Raw genomic sequence first — 24,694 nt, 5'->3', positions numbered from 1 at the left:
GGACACCATTTAAGTCAATATAGATATTTCAATTTAAGGTAAAATTCAATGATAATTTGAAATTATATGTGGAGTTTTATTTACTAAAGAATATTTTGCAAAGTTCAACTCCTATTTTAACTTATATTTTCAGAGAAGGTATTTGGTCCAAATGAAGAATACCTTCAATTATTGTTCTTTCATTGCAAGCAAAAAAGGATTTACTTCTTTTCATGAAATATGGTTGTTTGACAACAGAAGGATAAATATTTTATATTTTTAGAAACAACAGTCAGGCTACTGATATTCTTAATTAGTTTTAATAAATATGAATGCTTCTTATCATCTACTCTTTAGCTTGTACCTGAGGAGTTGAATACCTCCGGGAAGATATGTGCTCCAGACCCGTAAATATGCAGTTCACAGAGCCCACTACCAGAGGGCAATAAAGAAGTCAAATCTTGAAACCATGGAGTGAAAATAGTGGGAGTTTAAATAAAAGCAACATTTCACAGTATGCTTTTCTGACCAACGTTATATCTAATAACTTAATGGATTGTATGTACATGGATTCTGAAAAGTCAGCAGCACACTTCACTGGTCAATATTCTATGATAAGGGGAACGTAACTGGAGTGTAGAAAAACAGTATACTTACATCTTAAAATTCCACCCCTACAGAATCTACTACTCACTATTGAAAAATGGTAAGAAGAATAGCTTTCTGTGTCTCAGTCACCAGTTAACATTTTCAAGAGTAGAATTTATCTTCCTATGATGCTCAAATACACAGGAAAAATGCATATCTAGGACAATGGATAAACTCTATATGACATGTGAAAATAATTCTTCAAATGGAAAAAGTAAAAGATCTACAAGGAACAGTTTTATATGCATTAGTGTGGATATATACATAAAGAGGCTCTAAGAAACATAAAAATCACTTCCAGGAAGTAATTTTAGGTAGAAGAGAATTAACATGGATGAGGAAGAAAAGAGAGTTGGTTTTAAGATAGTTTCATTTACTTGTTTTTTTGTGTTTATTTATTTGTTTTATTTATTTGGTCTTTGGAATATAAGGAAACAGTGGCTTTCACATCCGTATCCCAGTGGAACAAAGGGACCGAGGTCTATACTGGAGCCCAGCCACTGTTTGACTAGCTTGTAATAATACTGGTGAAATACAGCCAAATCATTTGAACTACAAGCATCCTCTCTGACAATAATCTTAAGACATCAACATTATAAATTAAAGAAAGCAAAGAGAGAATACTGTTTTCTTTAGAGAGAAAATACAGATTCTGGATCAAATCAATAATATCAGCAAACCTCATGGCTATAAAATATTCTGCTGCCTATCATTTAGATCATGCCTCTAGAAGAGGGAAACTGGGTGATAATTTCCCCAGATTTTATATTTAATTCAAATATTTTAGATAAGAGGCATCTCTAGTAAAACACTGTATCATTGATTTTTTCCAAAATGATAGCTCACAGGAGTTCCTCTTTCCTTCTCAAATACATATGGGGAAATGGAGGTGGGTGGGTTAGAGGAACTATCTAAATAGAGCATAGTAATCAACAGTTTGTTTTTTTAAAATAGAAATTTCTATTTCAATTGTTTCCAGAGACAGAAACACACAGAGACAATTCCATGTGACAACAGTGGAAGAGACCAGAGTGATGCAGCTGCAAATCAAAAAATGCCAACACCAGTGATTGATGGCCACCACCAGAATCTGGTTAAGACAAAGAAGCATCCTCCCCTTGAGGTGTCAGAAAGAACATGGCCCTCTCAACACTCTGAGTTTGATCTTCTGGACTCTAGAGCTGTGATAAAATAAATTTCTGTTCTTTTAAGCTAACAAGTTTGTGGTATCTTGTTATGGTAGCCCTAGAGATAACAGTATTTGATTCCTGAGATGGCAACTGTATTCTGACTATGTAATGACTATTCCAAGATGATCAACAGACACAAAGATAAAGAAAGGCAAAACTGAGACTAAGCCCAGTTCTTTTTATTCCCAGAATAATAAATGATTTTTTAATTAATTTAGATCTCTTTGTCTAACCCCTCTGCTTTTCAAAAGACTATGTGCGACCAATCAAGTAGTAATATGTTATACTTTCATTTTAATTCATCTCAAAGTATTTCTAATTCCCCTTATGAGTTCTTACTTGACCCATGAATTATTTAGGAATATACTGTATAATTTCCATTTGTGATTTTCAACAAATTTCTGTTAACGATTTCTTATTGCATTCTGTTGTCATCTGAGAGCACTCTTTGTATTGTTTATATCCTTTAAAATGTACTGAAATTTGTTTTATGGCCTAGCATATAGTATATCCACGTGCATTTGAAAAGAATGTATATTCTGATGCTGTTGGGTGGAATGTTTTATAGATGGCTGTTAGGTCTAGTTGATTGATAATGTTGTTCAAGTTTTTTTAATTTTCTTGTTGATTTTCTGTCTGTTCTGCTATTGAAAGAAAGGTATTAAAGTATCCAACTATTATTGTAGAACTGTCTGTTTCTCTTTTCCGTTGTGTCGATTTTGCTTCATTGTATTTGGAAGTTCTGTTGTTAGGTGCATATAAGTTTATAATTATTATACATTCTAGATGGTATAATCCTTTTATCATTTTAAAATATCTTTGTCTCTAGTAAAAATTTTCATCTTAAAATATTTTTTTCTGATATTTTCTTATCCACTCCAGTTTTTTTGTTGTTGTCTTGTTTTGTTTTGTTGTTACTGTTGTGGTATATCTATTCCAACCCTTTAACACTTCACCTATATATTTTCTTGACTCTAAAGTGGGTCACTTTCTTGTTGATGTTATATACATATATAACTGTATATTACATTCAAAAATTACATATATAATAACAAATTATGGCAGACTTTGAACTGGACCTTTTTTTTTTTCGATACACGGGCCTCTCACTGTTGTGGCCTCTCCCGTTGCAGAGCACAGGCTCCGGACACGCAGGCTCAGCGGCCATGGCTCACGGGTCTAGCCGCTCCGCGGCATGTGGGATCTTCCCAAACCGGGGCACGAACCCGTGTCCTCTGCATCGGCAGGCGGACTCTCAACCACTGCGCCACCAGGGAAGCCCTGAACTTCACCTTTAAATGAGTATGATTTAGACAGTAGAGCTTCCCTACCAAATGCAAATAACTCACTTGAACTCTCTTTTTTGTAAAGGACAGACCAATTCTTCCAAGGGGAATTCTTGAACTCATTAGATATGTGATATTCATTATAATTCGTTGCATTTAACACCACAGAAAGGACTTGATCAAAGGCTATTTTACTCTTTTCTTCCTCACTGGATGATTAGCTAGGTTCATTTTTAAATGGAAGATATACTCTAGATATTTAAATGTAGGGCATCTCTTCCTTTCAAATCTCAGAAAGAAAGGTGTGCTTCAGTTTCCCTGCAGAAACCTCTAGTATCTTGCCCCCCTTTTGAAAGAGGAACTAATCTTTCTTTCTCTATTCTTCTTTGTCTTCTTCCCTTCATCAGCAATGAGCCTCTTTATCATTTTTGTCAGCCCAAAGAATAATTTTTCTCTTTCCGGGCCATTCAAAAATTGTACACTACAAAGTAAACGGAAAGAGCTTTATTTATAAAAATAAAACAGCTATGGCATTAGTTCTTAAAGAGTATAAAATGTTGATCCCTCATTCCAACAAAAAGTCTTGTTAGCATTTAGGGTTCAATGAGAGGCAATAAACAAAAATGTTTTGGTGACTCCTCTGACATCTTTACCAAAAGGTTTGAACTCATAATGGTGAATATCAGACATATTTGTGTTAGGCAATTAAAATTAAATTATATCTAGACGTATTTTAAATTACCATATTAACATTAACAAGTAATCTTAGAACTCATCTTGAAAATAAAAGGTACTTTTATACTTTATAATGAAAAAATCAATAAAATGTGCCTTTATGAAGAGAAAATGTAATTATAATACCAATTAATGTTAACTGGTCACTTTTTTATTGAAGTAGAGTTGACATACAATATTATGTTAGTTTCAAGTGTTCAACATAGTGATCCAACATCTAAATACATTTGAATTGGTCACCATGATAAGTCTAGTAACCATATATCACCATACAAAATTATTACAGTATTATTGACTATATTCCTTATGTGGTAGATTGCATCCCCAAGACATTTATTTTATAACTGGAAATTTGTACCACTTAATCCCCTTCACCTATTTCTCTCAGTCCCCATCCCCCTTCCCCTCTAGTAATCACCAGTTTGTTCTCTGTATCTACAAGTTTGTTTCTCTTTGGTTTTCTTTTTTAGATTTCACATGTAAGTGAAATCATACAGTATTTGTTCTTCTCTGTCTGACTTATTTCACTTAGCATACCTAGTACTCTAGGTCAATCCATGTTGTTGCAAGTGAAGAGATTTCATTCTGTTTTAGGACTAAGTACTGTTTCATTATATACGTGTGTATACATACACCACATCTTCTTTATCCACTCATCTATTTATGGACACTAGTTTCTTCCATATCTTGGCTAGTATAAGTAATGCTCCAATGAACAGAGGGGTGCATACATCCTTTCTTATTAGTGTCTTTGTTTTCTTTGGATAGATACTCAGAAGTTGAATTGTTGGATCATATGGTAATTCTATTTTTAACATTTGGGGGAACCTCTGTACTGTTTTCCATAGGGGCTGCACCAATTTACATTCCCACTAACAGTGCACAAGGGTTCCCTTTTGGATGATGGCCATTCTGACAGGTGTAAGGTGATATCTCACTGTGGTTTTGATTTGCATTTCCCAGATGATGAGTGATATTGAGCATCTTTTCATGTGTCTTTTGGTCATTTGTATGTATTCCCAAAGCAATGTAACCCCTATCAAAATACCAATGGTATTTTTCACGGAATTAGAACAAATAAGCCTAAAATTTGTATAGAATCATCCAAACAAACAAAAAACCTCCAATAACCAAAGCTATATTGAGAAAGAAAAACAAAGCTGGTGGTATGACATGCACTGATCTCAGACTATACTACAAAGCTATAGTAATCAAAACAGTATGGTATTAGCATAACAACAGACACATAGGTCAGTGGAATAGAATAGGGAGCCCAGAAATGAACCCACAGTTATGTGATCAATTAATCTACAACAAAGGAGGCAAGAACATACAATGAAATAAAGACAATAAATGGTGTTAGGAAAATTGGACAACTACTTGCAAAAGAGTGAAACTGAATTATTTCCTTATACCATATATAAAAAGAAACTTAAAATGGATTAAAGACTCACATTGAAGACCTGAAACCATAAAACCCCTAGGAAAAATACATTGACATCGATCTTAGCAATATTTTTTGCGGGTCTATCTCCTCAGGCATGGCCAACAGAAGTAAAATTAAACAAGTGTCATTATATCAAACTGAAAAGCTTTTGCAGAGAGGAGAAAACCATCACAAAATGAAAAGGTAACTTACTGAATGAAAGATTTTTTCAAATGATATATCTGATAAGGAGTTAATATCCAAATTATCTAAAGAAATCATACAATTTAATATCAAAAAACCCCAGATATTCCAATTTAAAAATGGGCAGAGAACCTGAACTGGTCACTTTTTAAAGTGTTTGATACAGTACTTAGATGCATTCTTTTTTCATTAGCCTTGAATATCAATACTCTTAACATCTCCGTTTATAAATGAAGAAATTAAGGAATGGAGAGATAAATGACTTGTCTAAGGTACAAAGCTTATTACAAAAAAGATTATACTAAACCAGACCTCTGATTCAGATTCCTATACTTTAATCATTATGGCTTACTGCAGAAGATTAGAGACAGAATTTGACATTGAAAGCTTAGATTCCAGTTTTTAATGAGACTTCTTCACCATGCCTTTATGTCTAAGGGAAAAAATTCTGGTCTGTACTGCCATTAATGATAATACTGCTTTAGAGAAATGTTCTGGAGGGAAAGGATATTATTCAAATTTATTTTTAAAGTTTTTCTTTGGTTTGACTTTGTTTCTTAATTTTCTCATGCTAGGATGGGAGGGCAAACAAAACCTAAACTAACAATACCAACTATACGTGTGTGTGTGTGTGTGTGAGTGTGCCTGTACTTGTAAGTATGAAAATACAACTTACAAGAAAAGGCAAGGCCAGAATCTATAAGGCTAAGGATTTTGACTTTATCTTAGATGCAAGAGAAAGCAATTAAATGAAAAGATAGTTGTGTAGATACTAGGCTGTTCAAGTAGAGCAAAGGAGAAATGGTAGTGGCTAAGATGGTGGCAATGAAGATGAAGAGAAACATTATATAAGTGATGAGAGAGAAAGAGATGAGATTCCAGAGGACCTAATGATGCAGTCTATGCAGAAAGTGAAGAAAAGGAAGGAACTGAGGATCATTCCCAGGTTTTTGCATGGAGTTACTTTTTGTGTGAATCATGGCACCATTCACTGAGGAAGAAAAGATTTGCAGGATGGAAAAGTTTGGAAGAAGGAATAATTGAAGTTTCATTTTAGATATCTTAGTTGTAGAGACGTCAAGCAGTGTTCCTCATATTTCTCCAATGAAAAGAATCACCTGGGGATCTTACTGCACATATGGATTATCACCTTTTCTGCTAGAACTTCTGGTTTGGTAGTCTGAGTTGAACACAAAGTACTAGATTTTCTCACACTGCAGAAGAAAAAAAAACACACTGAAGGAGGTGGGAAAGAGCTAACCTAAGTAACTTTGGAAAACAGTATTTTAATATACTGTAATTAACCATGCACAATATATACTGAAAAGCTAAAGACAAAAAGAAATGTACACAAATACTGAACTTGTTAGTAAATTTATTTTTCACATGTGTACAGGTTAATGATTTTTAAATATTTTATGTGTATTCCAGAATTGAGCAAATGAATAGACTGCAAATAATGAGAATCAGGTTTCTAATTGTTAAAGAGTGACAAATAAGGAAAGGGTAAGGGAGGCTAGAACAAACCCTGTGCTGTTGGATTGGAATCAAGGTATCAATGTGAATTCATATATCAATTTGAAGTTATATATATATGTAGATAGACAGATGATAATGTGTGTGCGTGCACACGTGTGTGTATATACATACACACCCAGATAGATAATATGAAAATAGAGATACTTGTATATTTTTATGTATTCGTATATATATTTTTAGCTCTCTCTGATGAAAACACAATGAGGTAGCTTGGATAGTGATAAATCCACCTCATACCAAGATTCTGGTTTCTGAATACCATTATTAATGCAAGGAACAAGAACTCCATGGAGAAATGACTGATTCAAGGCTGAGACAGAGGAAAGTAAAAGATGGGTCTGGGGCATTTTGTGGTGTCAGAAAGTAAGATATTACTCCAAAAATTGTATGGCCATGTAGGAAAAATATAGGAGACAGCTGGAAGGAGTACCAGTGACCAAATATGGAACACTTTGAGAAACAAAACTATTAATGATAGTAATAAATTTTAACCCGTAGAATAAAATAATTATCCACAAGTTCATACTGATGTATGTATATATATGAACAAATAACCAGATAAATACATAAATGAAGGAAAAGAACAGCTCTTTCTTATTCTCAAATTATAGTTAATAAATGTAGAGGGAATGATGGGAATAGAAAATGAACAATCATCAAACACCACAGTAATGGGTGGAGTCAAAAATTATTGATGGATGCTAAAATTAGTATGGGAAAATTAAACAAGAAGCAGAATATTTGAACAATCTCAAAAAATTACAAAGGGAAAAATAGTGATTTTGCAGCTATCATTAGAACTAAGTCATCAAAGTTAGCATCCCCAGTAGTGAGACATACAGATTTGTTTGTACCTCTAATATGTACTGAAAATGGCATAATATCTCTCCTGAAGTGTTCTTGTCAAGAAATACATATCCTCAGTCTAACCATGAGAAAATATCAAACAAACCCTATTTGAGAAAAATTCTACAAAATGACTGGCTAAGATTTTCCTTTAGTTCAAGGTCATAACAGACAAAAAAAGACTGAGGAACTATCCTAGATTAGAGAAGAATGGGGAGATATGACAAGCAAATGCAATAAGGGATCCTAGATTTGAATCTGGACCACAAGACAATAGGCAATATTTGAATACGAGTCTATAAATCATTAGTAGCATTGTGACAATGTAAACTTTCTGCTTTCAATAATTATACTCTAGTAATAGAAAATGTTAACATTTGGGGAAGCTGAGTAAAGGGTATATGGGAACTCATACTGCTATGTTTGAAGTTTTTTGATAAATAAGATTTGATAACACAGTTTTATAAAAACTTAGTTTGGACATTTCTGAACCTCTTGTTTGTTTCCTTATGGAAGAAAGTTGCTTGTTTAGGGATAATACTAAATCAATGGGGGTAAGATTTACACAGGACCAACCCTAACATTCATAGTGTGTGGCGCAGGAAACAACTTTGAATGGCCATTTCAAGGAACAATATACTTAAGTGTATACAATGAGTAAAATGGATGAACTACACAAATTAATGAGTTGAAAAACCATAGAATCATAGAATTTTCTCACTGTAAAGGCTCTTACTTTCATAACTTTTCAGAACTTTTCCGTTCCTATGGGTAAATACCAAAGAGCAGGATTACTAGATCACTGTACGGTAAAAGTACGTTTATTTTGTAAGAAACTGCCAAGTATCCCGCTAGCCACAAATGAGAATTCCAATTGTTCTGCATCATCACCAACTTCGGTATTTCAGTTTGGGGATTTTAGCCATTTAAATAGGTGTGTAGTGGTATCTCATTATCATTCTAATTCAAAATTCACTGATGACATGGAATGTGTAGCATCTTTTCATATGCTTATTTGCCATGTGTCTATTTTCTTTGTTTAACCATAGTAGTTTTGTTGTTTTTTTTTTAACCAAGGCCTGCTAACTCTTGTCCTCCTATGTCTATTTATGTTGTCTTTTTTCTTTCTTTCTTTTTTTGAACTTTTGATCATTTAGTCTTTTTCCTGGTTATGTCCAATTATTTTTTATACTAAAACTGGGCTTAACTTATTTTAGGAAACTATAAAGATACCTCCACATTCTGGATGTTGTTATCTTTCTCTTGAAAAGATTTACTTTGGCCCATGACAGTTACTATAGGGACTGGTAACCTTAGTCCATTCTCAGTTTGAGCTCATTCAAAGCCGTTTTTCAGTCTGTGTGAAGGTTGGTCTATTCCTGTCTTGTCCTTCCTCTACGGGTGTTGCCCTTTGGGATTACCATGTGAAAGTTTGGATTCTCCCTATTCCCAACTACCCTTGTATTTGTTAGGCTTTAAATGTAATGGTTCCCGCAGCCCTGTGAGACTAAAGATACACTTAGCTTGTCATTCCACTAGTTGTTGCCTTTAGCCTGAGCTGTTGCCCATTGGCTTCTGTGGTTAGAGTCTTTTGAACTCCTTGGCTTTTCAGTTCCTAGGCTGTAAGATTTGAATCAGCAAATGCCCAAAGGAGAAAAGCTGCACCAAATGTCAAGCTTGTGTATGTGTTTCCCTTCTCTCCACAACTTGGCCCACGTCTTGGTGTCTCTCTAACATTCAGATGGCAGCAAACAGATGTTTTCTTACTTTATCCAGCTTTTCTAAAATTTCTTTAGACTTCACCTGATCTTACGTTATTATTGAACTATCATCTCAATTACCCCTAGGAAGAAAATTTACAATTTTATGTTTTATTTTTTTATTTTCTATATTACCTCAGTTTCTGTAGAGACCTTTTACCTCACTGTTCGGTCTAGTTCCTGTGTTAGCAGTAAGATGGAGATAAGGTGGAGACTAAGAATACTGGGGGGAAATCACTGATGAATGATATGTCTCGTTCTTTTTGTTTTTCCTCTCCTTATTTATTACTCTGGCAGCCTACACCTGCCTTTCTTCATTTGACCCAGTTGCCCAGATAAGAAACCCACTCTGGTAAAGACCTGACTTTACTCTCATGAATGTCTGCATGTTAGGATTAGCTAGATGATGAACACCATGCCAGAGTTCTTTGTGTGAGACTTTTGCAGACTTTTGTTAGCCCTTTAGTTTGCCTCTTGCCAACGCTGCTCAGATTGTTGAGGTTTTCTAAGATTCTGTAGGTCAAACCTCTCTACCTGCATACCAGATGAGCCCTTCTCTCTTTCCTGACTTCACTTGTGGGAGGTTAGCCCTCGGTTCTTCTTTTTCCCCATCCAATCATAATTGTTCATGAATTCCAGAAGGCCCTCAAAGTATCTGTCGTCCCTTTCTCTCTTCTCTTTTTTATCAACACTGTTAAATATTAACCATATATTTGCATAACTCTTTCTTACTTACAGTGGAATATTGGAAGGCTCGATCATTAAGTGTGAGCCCCACCAAACTAGGACTCATACAACACTCTCCTCCAGGCCAAAACTTTTGATATCCACTGGGTTTTTTTAATACTATCTTATATGTATCTAAATTTGTAAGGATTTAGTTAATGCCTGAGTTATGTGACAATAAGAAATCAGTCAAATCAGCACTACAGAAGTGCAGCTTAGACCTAGGGACCGGAACCAAGGACCACAAAAACCTGTTAACCAATAAGTTTCACTTGTACTTCATGTTTAACAACTGCTGAGGGTGAATGGGAAGTGAGGGAAAAAGAGTTTAACTTCATATCACAGAAACTTGCACTAAAATGAAGAGGAAAATGACCCAGTTCCTGGTTCAAGTCACTGTAATCTGCTTCAAGAAATAATAACAGCACACAAGGAAAACAAACACTATATGATAGGAACAATGGATAATTAATTACCAGATCAGGGAGGACAGATTACACTTGCTATGGGATTTCATTAAAGAAGGATTCCAAAAAGTACTGGCTTCTTCTGAGAAGACTTCTCAGAACAGGTAGCATTTAAACTGAGTCTTGAACAAGTATATAGAGGGTAGGGAACAGGCCTTCCGGGCAGGGAACAGGCACAGTGTCAGGAATGGCACAAAGGGCTTCTGGAATAGGGGACAAAACTGGCTGAACACAGGACTGCTACGTGTTGGGGAATATGAGGGAAGGCTGGCTGAGGTTGGTTAAATGAAACATAATTAGATGGAAGAGAAAGTAGGTGCAAAGACACACGGAAGACTGTAGAAAGCCCCTGAAGATGGAGGTCAGCATAATAATATGAAGAACTCAGTGGTACTTTGACACTGTATGAATGTCTAGGTTTAAAAAAATCAGGAAAACACAATAAAAGAATAAACTACTGATATAATGATATGTAACCAGAGGCCAGATACCAAAGAATACACACTGTGTGTTTCCACGTATGTCATATATGGTGATAGAGGTCAGCTTAGGTGTTGCCCTGGGAGAGTATGGAACAGAAAGAAGTAACAGAGAACCGTGTAGGGTGTTAGAAATATTTTATAATATCTTGATCTGGTGTTGGATACATGGGTGCATAGAGATGTAAAAACTCAGTTATTAGCAATGCAGTTAACCTACTAGAGTTTTTTTAATATATGCGTACATTAAAAAAAACTCTAGTAGGTTAATTAGGCTGTCAGTTGTGTGAAGTAAATTTTGGTCAAGGAATAGCCAAGATAGTAATGCAGTAATAAGTTATAAATGTACTCACTGTGCTCTAGAATGTCACAATTGGAATACAAGAAATATGTGTAAGAAAAAAGACAAATATTCAATATTGATGGTTGGATGAGCTGAATAAGTTAGATCACTCTACTTTCAATTTAAGAACTTGGCCAGTGTTTGGATACCTTCGAACAAAGAAAAAAAAGAAATACAATTTTTTTTTTTTTTTTTTTTCTTTTTGCGGTATGCGGGCCTCTCACTGTTGTGGCCTCTCCCGCTGCGGAGCACAGGCTCCGGACGCGCAGGCCCAGCGGCCATGGCTCACAGGCCCAGCCGCTCCGCGGCATATGGGATCCTCCCAGACCGGGGCACGAACCCGTATCCCCTGCATCGGCAGGCGGACTCTCAACCACTGCGCCACCAGGGAGGCCCCAGAAATACAATTTTTATTACGCATATGCTATGTATCAATCCCTGACTTCTATTTTGACACATATAAACATGGGAAATATTGCACCTTGTAACTGAGACAATGAAGATGAGTGAGGTAGCTGGTTTTGACACTAGAGGCTGAGAAAACCATCAGCTCATAATCGTAAGAAGTCTGAAGTTGGAGGAAAAGAATCAAGAGGAAATAGTGGTAAGTGCCAGGAGCTTCTGGAAACTACATCAGAGATGAAGACTCCAGGATTGTTGAGCTTTCTAAGAGTCCCAATAACTCAGATAAAAACAGAGGGCTTAAAACTGAATCCTGGGGATATATGTATGCATATAGCTGATTCACTTTGTTACACAGCAGAAACTAACACAACACTGTAAAGCAATTATACTCCAATAAAGATGTAAAAAAAAAAAACTGACTCCTGCAAAGTAACAATTGTTACGACAAACAGTAAAGAATTATAAGAAGAATAATCACATGCCTGTCCCAACAAAGAAATATCCTAAGCTCCATCTCACCATTTCTCCGATTGGCCTTTCACAAAATACAGTCCCATCAGCTGAATATAGGTTTGTCAAGTAACTGTGAGTAAGACTGAATTAAACAAAAATAAATCAATTCCTTCCTCCAAAACTTTTCAGAGTATGTAATGAAACAAAGTGAAACTTGAATTTCATGTCGGGATGTAGAGTACAGTTCTTCCCAAATGCTTCTGTCTTGTAACTACATTAACATCATCTAAAACCAGTGTTCTGCAGGACAGAGTTTGTGAAACGCTGCTCTCATCGTGTAAGATATCAAGTCTTTCTGAAAATCCATTCTTCCTTCTGCCCTTTCTCCTGTTGTCCCTGTCACCTGGAATGTCTGTCCTAAGCTCCACCTGCCAAAACCCTACCCATTTTTAGGATCCAAGAGATAATAAAAGGCTTACATTACTGAAAGGCAGAGAAAGAAATCCCTTCCTAGGGATAAGAAAAATTGTAAAGTATACCACAGTGACCTTAAGTCTATGAATGTAACTACGTTGTGTTACTTGGAGTTCTGTAAAAGTCAATGTGCTACAATATACATGGATATGAATGTTTGATCTCTTACAAGTAGAACTTGCTGATAACTTTCATCATGAGCGAGGTTAATGATTAAGGGAGCCATTGTATTTGGCTCAGCCCTTATAACTAGGGAATATTAAAATTGGAAACGTCCCTAGATATTAGCAAATCTATCCACCTCCTATTCTAAGTAAGGAAACTGAGACCTTCATAGATTGGATACTTATATTAACAAAGGAAAAGGATATAAGATTGGCAGACCTACCTTTTAGATTAAGAATTTTGAGATTTTTATAGACTACTAGGACATTATGTCCACTGATATTGAGACAATGTGTTTCTTTTATTAATTAATTTATTTATTTTTGGCTGTGTTGGGTCTTCATTTCTGTGCGAGGGCTTTCTCTAGCTACGGCAAGCGGGGGCCACTCTTCATCGCAGCGCGCGGGCCTCTCACTGCCGCGGCCTCTCTCGTTGTGGAGCACAGGCTCCGGATGCACAGGCTCAGCGGCCATGGCTCACTAGGCCCAGCTGCTCCGCGGCATGTGGGATCCCCCCAGACCAGGGCTCGAACCCGTGTCCCCTGCATTAGCAGGCAGACTCCCAACCACTGCGCCACCAGGGAAGCCCCGACAATGTGTTTCTTAGTCATCATTTCCTATTGCACTGACCAAGCGAGGTGCCAGTCAGTAGTTGTACAAAGGGAAAAAGAAAACTTTAGAAACTCCCAATTTATATACACAGGGAAATTCATCATTCATGTTATTTAAGCTAACTGGATGCAGTTTATCAGCTACATTGAGGAATGGTGAAGTGAAGTGTCTTTACAATTAACATGTTAGTTTGTGTCATGACCTCCCTGGTGTTCAAGTGAGTTAACGGTTAGCACTCAACTAGGCACTTAAGAGTCCATTATAAATCTGGACTAAACATTTATTTGTGGCATCTTTATTCTTCTTTGGTGCCCTTAGGCAGAATTAGCCCTCTTATGTTTTGATAAATTCAAGTATTAAACAGGGCTAAGGTTTCACAAGTTCTTTGGCCTAAACATGGGGGTAAGGGAGACCAATGAGCTGGAGTACTTCTAGATTTAAGAATGGTCAGATTGAGGAAGAAGAGTCTTATGCCAGAGGTGAAAGAAGACTGATTATAATTACCTATTTTTAAAAATTCCAACCCTTTTCAATGTTCTAAAGTGATCAGGAAGTACATGGGTATGCTAGGAAGTAAGGGAGTCAAGCAAGAATATTCTCTAAGAGTTTGTGGATGGCAATGAAGAGGAAAGGAAGATAGAGACAATCCTGGAAAAGGTTTTGGTTGGCCATAATAATGAAGTCAGAAGGAGAAGAAGAAGAAGAAGAAGAATGACACATGCAATGGGAAAGAGAAAGCAAGAATAGAGAAGCAAAAGGGAGAGTAGAAAAATGAGACAAATTTGGAGAAGGAAATGAGGAAGAAAACTGGGTGAAAGAAGGAAGCACTGATGGTAGACCACTTGACACTCAAACATTAACACGATGCACATTTAAGATGTGCCATCAACGGCCATGGTCATTACCCTCAAATAGTTTACAGTATGTGTTTCAGAGACATTTATAAATTGAAAATGCCATTAAAATAAGTGCCAGGGTATAAGTATTCATGGAATTGTATGGGAGAATAAAAAGTCCCCCATCAAAGAGCCTTCTGAGACATCGGAAAAAAAGGAAAAACCTAAAAAGCATAAGACTCTTCCTATTTTCATTTCCAATGATACATCCCAATCTTGATGATCAATCAGCGATTTAAATATCAACTATAAACACAGTATTTTATGAGCTGCTATGCAGTATACTATACTAGAGCAATAGAACAGAGAGGACCTCAAACCCTCTGTTCCCTCAAATTGAAAGGCACGCTTCCTGACCTCTCCAGACCACTACTGGACACAGGGAACACACACTAATGTTTCAGGACCCCAACCAGCAGTCACCTGCTTAGTGATTACTTCCATGACACACCCTCACTAACACCACTGACTTTCCTGCTCCTACGGGACATGACACATATTTCCTATTTTAACACATACCACAGTGCATTATGATTGCAGGTAGATGTTCTAACAACTTAAAAGAGAATGATGACTTTTTTGCTCTTTACATCTTGTTATTTCCCTACTCATAATATTTCTTGAAGAGAAACCATAAAAATATAAACAAACACAAAAAACAGATAATATACAAAACGTGTGCTTTGCACCTTAACACAAACTTAAGTAAAATTAGTTCTGACAGTATCCGGCATGACAAACTTCCATGGTACAAATGAGAATGGACCAAGGTTTGAGCAGGTACAGGAGACAATCCAGGCATGAACACCACCAAGGAAAGGTAGACAGGAAGTAACATGGTGTGTAGGAAATCACGAGACCAGTCTGATGGGAAGATACTTAAACAAGACTGAAACTCACTTTCTAAACCTCCATCTCCAATTGGACAATTCGCAAGACACAGGTGCACCAAAGTGGCCAAATATTCAATCCCTTTAATGGGGAGGAACAGTTTAAAATTTTATAAATTTAGTTTGCCCAAAAGCAACTGTCAAATGTTGGCAGGACACAATGAAGGCTTACCTTTGTTAACATAGTTCAGTCTCTCTCTCTCACAACTAGCCCACTTGGCTCCACGTTCCTTAGCGCACCCGATGCACTTACACAGCATTGATGGGCTTTACACAACTGGAAGCTCACATCTTTATTTCTTATTGCAGGAACACAACATCCGGAAACTTTATTTCTATCGGAAGCTAAAGCAAAATTACTGTAAAATGAGTCATTTAAACCATACATTTTATCACCGTTAAAAAGCATCTGCTCTGTGCTAAGGATTAGAAATGACTCCTGTCCTTAAAGCCTCATTAAGGAGGAAGATCTATAAAGTCAAAATTTCAATCACATGAGATAAAGCACAGAAGTGCCTATGGAGGCCAAAAGTTGTATCTAAGTGACGGCTTCATGATAACCCTGAAGTACAGTCTGGAAAGATGAGGCTATGCAGAGGTGGAGTAGGAGGTGCATTAGCTGCAGAGGGAACATGTGTGAAAAGACACTCAAGCCTGACTCCTGCTGGGCACTGTAAATACTGCAGGTGGGGATGACCAAAGACCAGGGGTCCAAGTGTGAGAAGAGACAGAAATAAAAATAGAGATGTTGGCCCAAGCAAGCCTGGGAGAGAGCATGGCTTGTATCCCACAGGTGATGAGGCCTGGGGCTACCACTGGCTGAGTAAGGGTGCCTCCGCTGATTAGAAAAAGGCGCCCCGCAGCTGAAGGACCGACTAGATAAAGGGAGTGATCACAAAAAGCTCCCCTTCCTCAGGGCCAAAGAGCCCCAGGAGGCTAGGCAAAGCACAGTTCAGATTACAGGCCTCTGTGCAGAGCACACGCTGGGCGGCTAGTATGCACTAACTCTGTGTGGGAAAGCCATTAGCAGCATTATTTTAGGCATATCTTGTCATGTTAGAAGATCACTCAACCCGAGTAGGCAGATGAACTTAGAGGAACTGAGACCAGGGGCCGCGAAACCACCCAGGAGTTTCTGCCATAGTCTGGGCAAAATGTAATGTGGATGAAGAAGCAAATTTAGGAGGAGGCCAAAATTTACAAGCTAGACCCACTGGATGAAAGTCATAAAGAAAGTTCAGGGAAGGAATTCCGAAGAGAATGGGCTCTACAATAAATTTTTCTTACATTCAATGTAAAATATTAGGCAAAATTAAGTACAGTGGCTTTTAAGGTCCCTTCCAGCTCTAATTTCTTATGATTTCTAACTTATTACTCTGGTTAAGTAAAGTCCCTTCAGAGGTACAGAACAGTTCCTACACCTGAATGGGATGCAAAGAATAATCTGACTTCTCTTCACCAGGGGATGAGTTGAACTGTCCTTGCAGAAGAGGTAACACATGGTGAGAACCCCAGATCCTAGAAAAGGGCCAGGCACACGATAAGTATTCAGCTTTTTGAAAACAAATGAACAATCATTTCCTCTCCTAGATCCTCACACCCCTTCTCTGCTGGCTGCTTTCTTTCAGCTTATAAACTTCCTCAGTATACCCACTTAAAAAGCCCTCAGACCTATGATTCTTTGGATCTTCTTGTGGGTAACCTAAGTCTCTCCCATGCCTTCAAACACCTCTCCTCCGCAAAAGCACAGATCTGAACCTTGGGCCCAGACCTGTCTACCAGGCCCCTCTAAAGCACTGAAGATGAAGTAAGATCCTCTTCCCACCCCCAATACCTTCCTACTGTGCTCTGTATCTCTCAAAAAGATGCAGCTGTAAACTGTCACCCACGCTTGCTGCCCTCCCTTTTCTAACTGGTCACCAGGCCCCACCCATTCTCTCTCAGATCTGCAAAATCCAGTCCAACCTTTTATAACTTAAGTGGGAACCTTAGATTACAATTCACCCTGCACCCAATCAAGTGCCTTGCACATGGAGGTCCGAGTAAGTCTCTAAACCAGAAGTCCATCTCACTGTTCTTCAGGGTTTCCCACAGCCTTCAGGATAAACATCTAAACTTCTGACAGGACAAACAAGGCCCCCTTCTCTTGGGCCCCACTAAGTTTCCAGTATCAACTCTCATTTCTTTCCCAAACCCTGAGTTCCAGTCCTATACCTTAGTTTTGCCATATTTTCTTATATTTCTCAAACTTTGACACACACTGCTCCCTCCTGCCACCCCAGGAGCTTCTACATATCCTTAGAAAGGATGGCACCTCCTCCAAGAAGCCTACCCTGAACTTTCCCTTCCAAGATTCTGTGCTCTGCAAAGGGGAAAGGTGGGGGGGGGGAGGGATACATTAGGACTTTGGCGTTAACATAGACACACGACTCTATATCAAATAGATCATCAACAAGGACCTACTGCACAGCACAGGGAACTCTACTCCATAGCCTGGAACAAACTGTGCGGGAAAAGAATCTGAAAAGGAATGGATACATGTATAACGGAATCACTTTACTGTACACCTGAAACTAACACAATATTGTACATCAACTATCCTCCAACAGAAAATAAAAATTAAAGAAAAAAGAGATTCTGTGCTCTATAGCACCAGAACTCACTTCTTCCAGAGCACTGACTACTGTGCTTGTGTTTACCTGCCGCCCAGTAGAAGGGAAGATTACCTAGGGCAGAAGCATCGTCTCCAGCAGCCCTTGGTTCTGACAACTCATTCAAGTGCCAGGATACTTTACACACATAACCTGCTTAATTAATTCTAAGAACCCACAGAAAGAGTGGTTATTAATGTCATTTTACAAGTGTGGGGATTGCAGTTCAAAAGTAACCTGCCCAGGCCACAGACAGCATAAGCCCTGGAATTCAAACCCTAAGCTGCCTTCACACCAGTGCTCTTTCCACTATATGATACGACTACTGAAAAACAGATTTTTTTTTCCTGAGCCCTGTTTTAATGGAAAGGAAATAAAGCTGGGATATACCAATTTCCTAATCGCTTTGGCGTGTACCAGGCAAAGTCGTTCAACAGACCAGGTAATATCTGTGGAACAATTAACGATGCTCCAAACTGTCCTAAGTCTTCTACATTGTAGGGTCTACAAGCATTAACACAGTTCGACCTTGTAACCTCCAGAGAGAGTGAGTCCTGTTGAGCCCATGCTACAGATGAGAACACTGAGACCTAGAAGCCTTAGAGCACTCGGCCGGGGTCACCGAGCCGGCAGGAGTCCTAGGCCGCACGCCCCATCTAGCGCACGCACACCCGGACACTGGGCACCGGTTCTAGTGCCCACCCTCCACCTTGCACCATCTAAAACCCCGCTTCGCAGCGCCCACACAAGAGCCCCTGGAAGCGGGAAGTACAAAGCTGTCTCAAACAGATGAACCAGTTTGCAGGGCAGAAGTTGAGACACGGATGTAGAGAACAAACATATGGACACCAAGGGAGGAAAGCCGTGGGGGGTGGGGATGGTGGTGTGCTGAACTGGGCGACTCGGATTGACGTGTATACACTGATGTGTATAAAATTGATGACTAATAAGAACATGCTGTATAAAAAAATAAAATAAAATTCAAAAATCAAAAAAAAAAAAAGAATACTGTCTACTGTCCTCTGCGCCCCCTGGAACACTCACTGTAAATATCCAGGAGGTGCTTGCAGAATGAATGAATCCATGAACAAACAAGCTCACTCATTTCAAACGTGCAGTCACATGCGAAATCTGACCTTCTGACAAGTTAAGCTTCTGGAAGGAGCCCATTTTTCTTAATGTATTCAGCATCGAGTCATCACAAAATATGAACTCTTTTTTTTTTCTTTTTTCCTTTTGCGGTATGCGGGCCTCTCACTGTTGTGGCCTCTCCCGTTGCGGAGCACAGGCTCCGGACGTGCAGGCCCAGCGGCCGTGGCTCACGGGCCCAGCCGCTCCGCGGCATATGGGATCCTCCCAGACCGGGGCATGAACCCGTATCCCCTGCATCGGCAGGCGGACTCTCAACCACTGCGCCACCAGGGAGGCCCATAAAATATGAACTCTTATAAAGTACTGGCCCCTCACTTCCCATGAGAAAGCAAAATTCCTCAGCAGGGAAATGGGAGGGTAGCAGACATTACCCGCAAAGCTTTAGGAAGGCTGCGGCTAGCTGAGCACGTCACTAGGGCCCCTGACCGCCTGCCTGGTAGTAGGACAGACACACCAGGAACGGCTGCTGACCGGCAGAAAGAGCGCCCGGCCAGGCAGGCAGCACACCCCGCACCCTGCCAAGCGAGGTCTGGCCAGCAAGGGAAAGACGCTCTCCACTGCAGAACCGCCCATCACTAGAAAGCCAGGTCCTGCCACGGCCTGGACACACGAGGCCTTCCTTACAAGGGTTACACATCTGTGGCCTTGCTCTGCCTCGAAGAAAAGACAGTGACGGCGACAACGTGACCATCTCCAGATGAACTTTCAACTTCGTTTCAAGTGCCTGGGTGCTGGGTCACAGTGGATTTCTAAACTCTTCCAATATTCAAAAATACCAATTTCTAAGATGCAGAAGGGGTGTTAAACATACACTTAGCACAGACCCCAGTCCCACTCCTGAGTATTTTCTCAAGTGAGGTAAAAACCCAAGTTCACATGGAAACCTGCCCTGGGATGTTTACAGCAGCTTTATTCCTGATCCCCTCAAAACTGGAAACATCCCACAAGTCCTGCCACCCGCACGCGAATGGACAAACGGAAAATGGAATACAACACAGCCAGAAAAAGGAGTGGCTTCTCATACCCGCAACAACAGGGATGACGGACTTCCCTGGTGGTCCAGTGGCTAAGACTCCACACTCCCAATGCAAGGGGCCCGGGGTCCATCCCTGCTCAGGGAACTAGATCCCCCACGCCGCAACTAAAACATACTGCACGCGGCAATGAAGATCCCATGTGCCGCAACAAGACCCAGCACAACCAAGTAAATAACTACCTAAATAAATATTTTAAACAACAGCAAAAAAAACAAACCCGGGAGGAATCTCGCATAGGTTTTGCTGAGCCAAAGCAGCCAGAATCAAAAAGCTACATGCTGTTGTTCCGTTTATCTGACTTTCTGGAAAAGCCAAAACCTTCGGGACGGAGAGGAGATTAGTGGCCAAGAGGCTAGAGGCACCCTGGCGCCAAAGGGCAGCAAATGGGATGACAGGATTGCTCTGCCGCCTGATGGCGATCAAAACTCCCACAACTGTGCACTACAAGTGAACTACGCTTCACGGCTACTAAGGACACACAAGTTATTACATTTTGAAAAATGCGCCGGCCAGCCATCCCCGGCATGACAAGTGCAGTAAGAGGGGCGGGGAGGCGAGGCAAGTGGATCAGCTGGAGTTCTGAAGGTTCTCCCCACTTTCAGTTTCCCTCCCCTGGCATGTCTCCCCGCCCAGCCCACTGCTGCTCAGGCCGCCCACCCGGGCCGCCTGGAGTTACCCAACCGGAAAAGCCAGAGCCCAGGCTCAGCCGCGCCTCCAGGCACAGGAAGGGCAAAAATAGAAAGCGCCAGTGCGCAGTGGAGGGCTGGAAACCCTCGGACCTCAGATAACTGCGGAGAACCGGGGCTCGGAGTCAACATCGGCTCCAGGCGGTCCCAGCGTCCCGACCCCGGCCGCGACACACTTTCCACAAAACTGACACACACGCGCGGGTCGCGCGGGCTTCCCCGCCGGGTCGCCTGGAGGCCGGTCCCCCGCAAGCTGAGCGCACGAAAGGGCGCCCCAAAGGCGCCGGCCCAAGCCGCCCGCTGCGCTTTCCCTCCGGAAGGTGGGCTGCGGGGCCCAAGCGTAAACCCGGAGACAAGGTACACGCGCACCACGCAGCCACAGGGGACGAGGGGCCGGGCGCCCACCTGGCCGGACACCCTGCATTTCTGGAATCACCGGACTTGTGTGTAAATTTCCCTTTGGCGTGTCATTTTCCAAAGGCCACTCAAGATCAGGGGACAGCACGCCTCCTCTCCAAGTGTCCTGCCAGCCCACCCACTCAAGATCAGAGGGACAAAATGCCTAACTAAAACAAAACAAAACAGAAACACAAAAAACTGGAGAGAGGGAGGAAAGGGTGCCCTCAAAAAAAAAAAAAAAAAAAAAAAAACCTAAGCACGTTGAAAGCGCTAAGAATAAACTACCAGGCAAAAGAAACCCTACATGTCAAATCCTAAAGTACAGAAGGGCAAGCCCGCCGGCAGTCCAGGCCCGGGGAGACCGGGGTCCCCAGCCCTGCAGAGCCAACCGCAGACCGGCTCGGGCGCCCCTCAGAAGCCCGGGGTCCCCGCGGCCGAGTCTGCGCCCCCGGCCGGCGCCGGCTCCCCTCTGCCCACCCTGCGCGCGGGGGCTGGAAAAGGCCGCGGAGAACCACGGCGGGGCGGGAAGGGGGGCTCCAAAGAAGGTCTGGCGACTCGAGTCGCTCCGTTTCTCGGTGGGCTCAGCGCGCGCCGTGGGGGAAGAGGGGCGGGGGTCCGGAAGGAGGGGACCGGTGGCACTTACGTAGACCGGCAGCGGCCACGGGCAGACGGCGGGCTCGGCCCCCACGAGCGATTCCAGCCTCAGCTCCAGCTTCTCCCCCATGTCTTCGCGCGCCGCCCCCGCACCGTGCTAGTCTGGCGGTTGGGGGAGGGGCGCGGCGCTGCCGGCGGGGGCGGGGCAAACAGGCAGGCGGGCAGTGAGGGGAGGGGGCCTGGCCTGGGCCTCAGCCACCGCCGCCGCGCTCCCGTCCGGCCCCCGGCTCCCTCTTTGTGGTCACAGGCCCCAGGCCTCCAGCGCTGCTGCGAACTCGGGCCTGCGTGAGGCGAGCACAATGAGCCGGGGACCGGGCCGAACCACTCGCGGCGCGCGCGGCCCACCCTGTGGACACGCCCGCTCTCACGCACGCACGCACGCACGCACGTCTTCGGCTGCCCCCAGCCACACCCACCGGCCCGAAGTGGGGACCCGAGGAGACCCCTCGGGGCCTGGGGTGGCGGGTTCGACTCCCGCCCTTGACGTACCGTGACACCCCCCCCCCCAATAAGAAGACTATAATTCCTCATTAAATATGACAGCTGGAATCCCGGCTTCTGTTCACAAAAATGCCGTGTATTTAGCCTATGCTAGGCACCAGACCGCGGACGCTCAGTACTGGCAAAAAAGGAAATGCCCTGCCCTCATGGCACTGCCATTTTAATTGGAATAGTAGGGACAATGTTCAAGGGAGAAAATAAAGTGTCATCATCGCCACGGGGATGGTTAATCTCATGTGCACACTGCGTGGGGCCCCGGCAACCACAAACATTATTCCAGATGTGGCCAGGAAGGTATTTTTCAGAAGAGATTAACACTGAAATTGGTCCACTTTGCGTAAAGGAGACTGTCAGTGCCGCGGCGTGGGTGGGCCTCGTCCATCAGTTGAAGGACTGGAGAGAAAAATGAGGTTCCCTAGAAAGAGGGAACTGTTCCTCCAGTGGCCTTGGGACATCAGCTCTTCCCTGTGTCTCCAGCCCAGAGTCCTGCCCGGACTTGCCTGCCTCACAGTCACATGAGTCAACTCCTTAAAACAAAACTATATATGTAAAAATACTGAATATATACAAGCCTATTAATTTGTATATGTGTGTATACATATTATATATATGTATACACATGTTTATATGTGCGTGCGTTTGTATTATATGTGTAAGTACTATATACAGTATACATACAAGCCTATATATTTGTGTGTATATATTGTATACATGTATGTATGTGTATATATATAGTATACATATTATAAATGTGAACATGCTGTATATATACACACACCCATATATTGATATATGGGTGTGTGTATATATACAGTAGATGTACGCTGTACGTATGTATGTATACAGTGTATATTTATATATAGGTGTGTATATATGTTGTATACCTGTATGTGTATATGTTGCATAGGTATTATATGTATATATGTATATACTATATATAGACACACTTGCATATATATTTATATGTGTATGTACATGCGCATATTTACATATAGGTGTGTATGTGTGTGTATACATTGTGTATATGTATGTGTATATATCTTATATATATGATATATATGTATATATATGATGAATTTATATGTACAGTACATATATTTTTATGCTACATGCTTTTATATGTAGGTGTATATATGTGTCTATATGTATGTATGTGTATTGCATATATTATATATGTATGTATACTGTTTATATACACATCTAAATATCTTTGTATGTGTGTATATATGTATGATATATATGTACCTAGGTGTGTCTATTGCATATGTTATATGCATGTGTACATACTGTATATATACAAACTATGCATTTTATATGTGTGTATGTATAGTGTATATGTGTATTGTATGTGTGTATACATACTGTATATATACAAACGATGCATTTTATATATGTGTGTATATATGTATGTGTGTATTGCATATACTATATGTGTATATGTCTGTATGCATACTGCATATATACACAGCTGTATATTTTTGTATGCGTGTACATATGTATGTGTGTGTATATACACACACACACCCTATGGATTCTGTTTGTCTGGAGAAGCCTCACTGATACAGACACTTATGACAATTGAGCACCTGCTCTCTGCCAGCCAGGGAGCCAAACGCTTGTCTTTTTGGTGTCTCCCTTAAGTGTCACAAGTCCTGGGAGGGAAGGTGATGCCGCTCCTACCAGTTGAGGTGCCTCAGGGTCAGAGAGGTGCACAGGGCGGGGGGCTGGAGCCTGGTGGAGCCCAGGTGGAGTTCTAGCAGCAGTACAGCCTAGCAGTCCCACTTCCCCGAGTGCTTCTCACAAAGACGCCGAGGGAGAGACAGGGTCTGAAAGAGGGGATGAGGAAGCTTCCATGGGTCCGCAAGCCCAGACCAAGGCTGACTCGTCAAGGGTGTTAGAGGTCAGGACTGTGGTTTCCCTGGGGGTGGGGTTACACAGAGCCATTCCCATTCTGAAAAAGTATCCATTCTGCTCTTGTTTGTATGCTTACCCCCCTCCCCCAAATCTTTTAAAAACAGATTCTCTTGGCTGCTGGGAGCACACATGGGGAAGTTGTGTGTGAGGGGGTGTGATCCAGGGGACAGGGAGGATA

General features: G+C 41.1%; 1 long non-coding RNA gene across 3 annotated transcripts in view; it reads right to left on the bottom strand.

Moving 5' to 3' along the window:
* The window catches only part of LOC309807696, a 57,133-nt gene extending 34,539 nt beyond the window's left edge, over positions 1-22,594 (bottom strand). For 2 of the 3 annotated variants that reach the window (XR_014294624.1, XR_014294625.1), the window contains exon 1: positions 22,091-22,593. This is a non-coding gene — a long non-coding RNA (uncharacterized lncRNA). Of the gene's footprint in view, positions 1-22,090 lie in introns of all 3 variants that reach the window. The other variant, XR_014294623.1, reaches the window with a different exon arrangement.
* Between the last annotated feature and the right edge of the window lie 2,100 nt (positions 22,595-24,694).

The sequence above is a fragment of the Mesoplodon mirus genome, assembly GCF_964341445.2.
Source record: "Mesoplodon mirus genome assembly, chromosome: 7".
Taxonomy (NCBI): domain Eukaryota; kingdom Metazoa; phylum Chordata; class Mammalia; order Artiodactyla; family Ziphiidae; genus Mesoplodon; species Mesoplodon mirus.
Note: the sequence above shows the minus strand (reverse complement) of the source record. Positions and strands in the feature narration are given on the sequence as shown.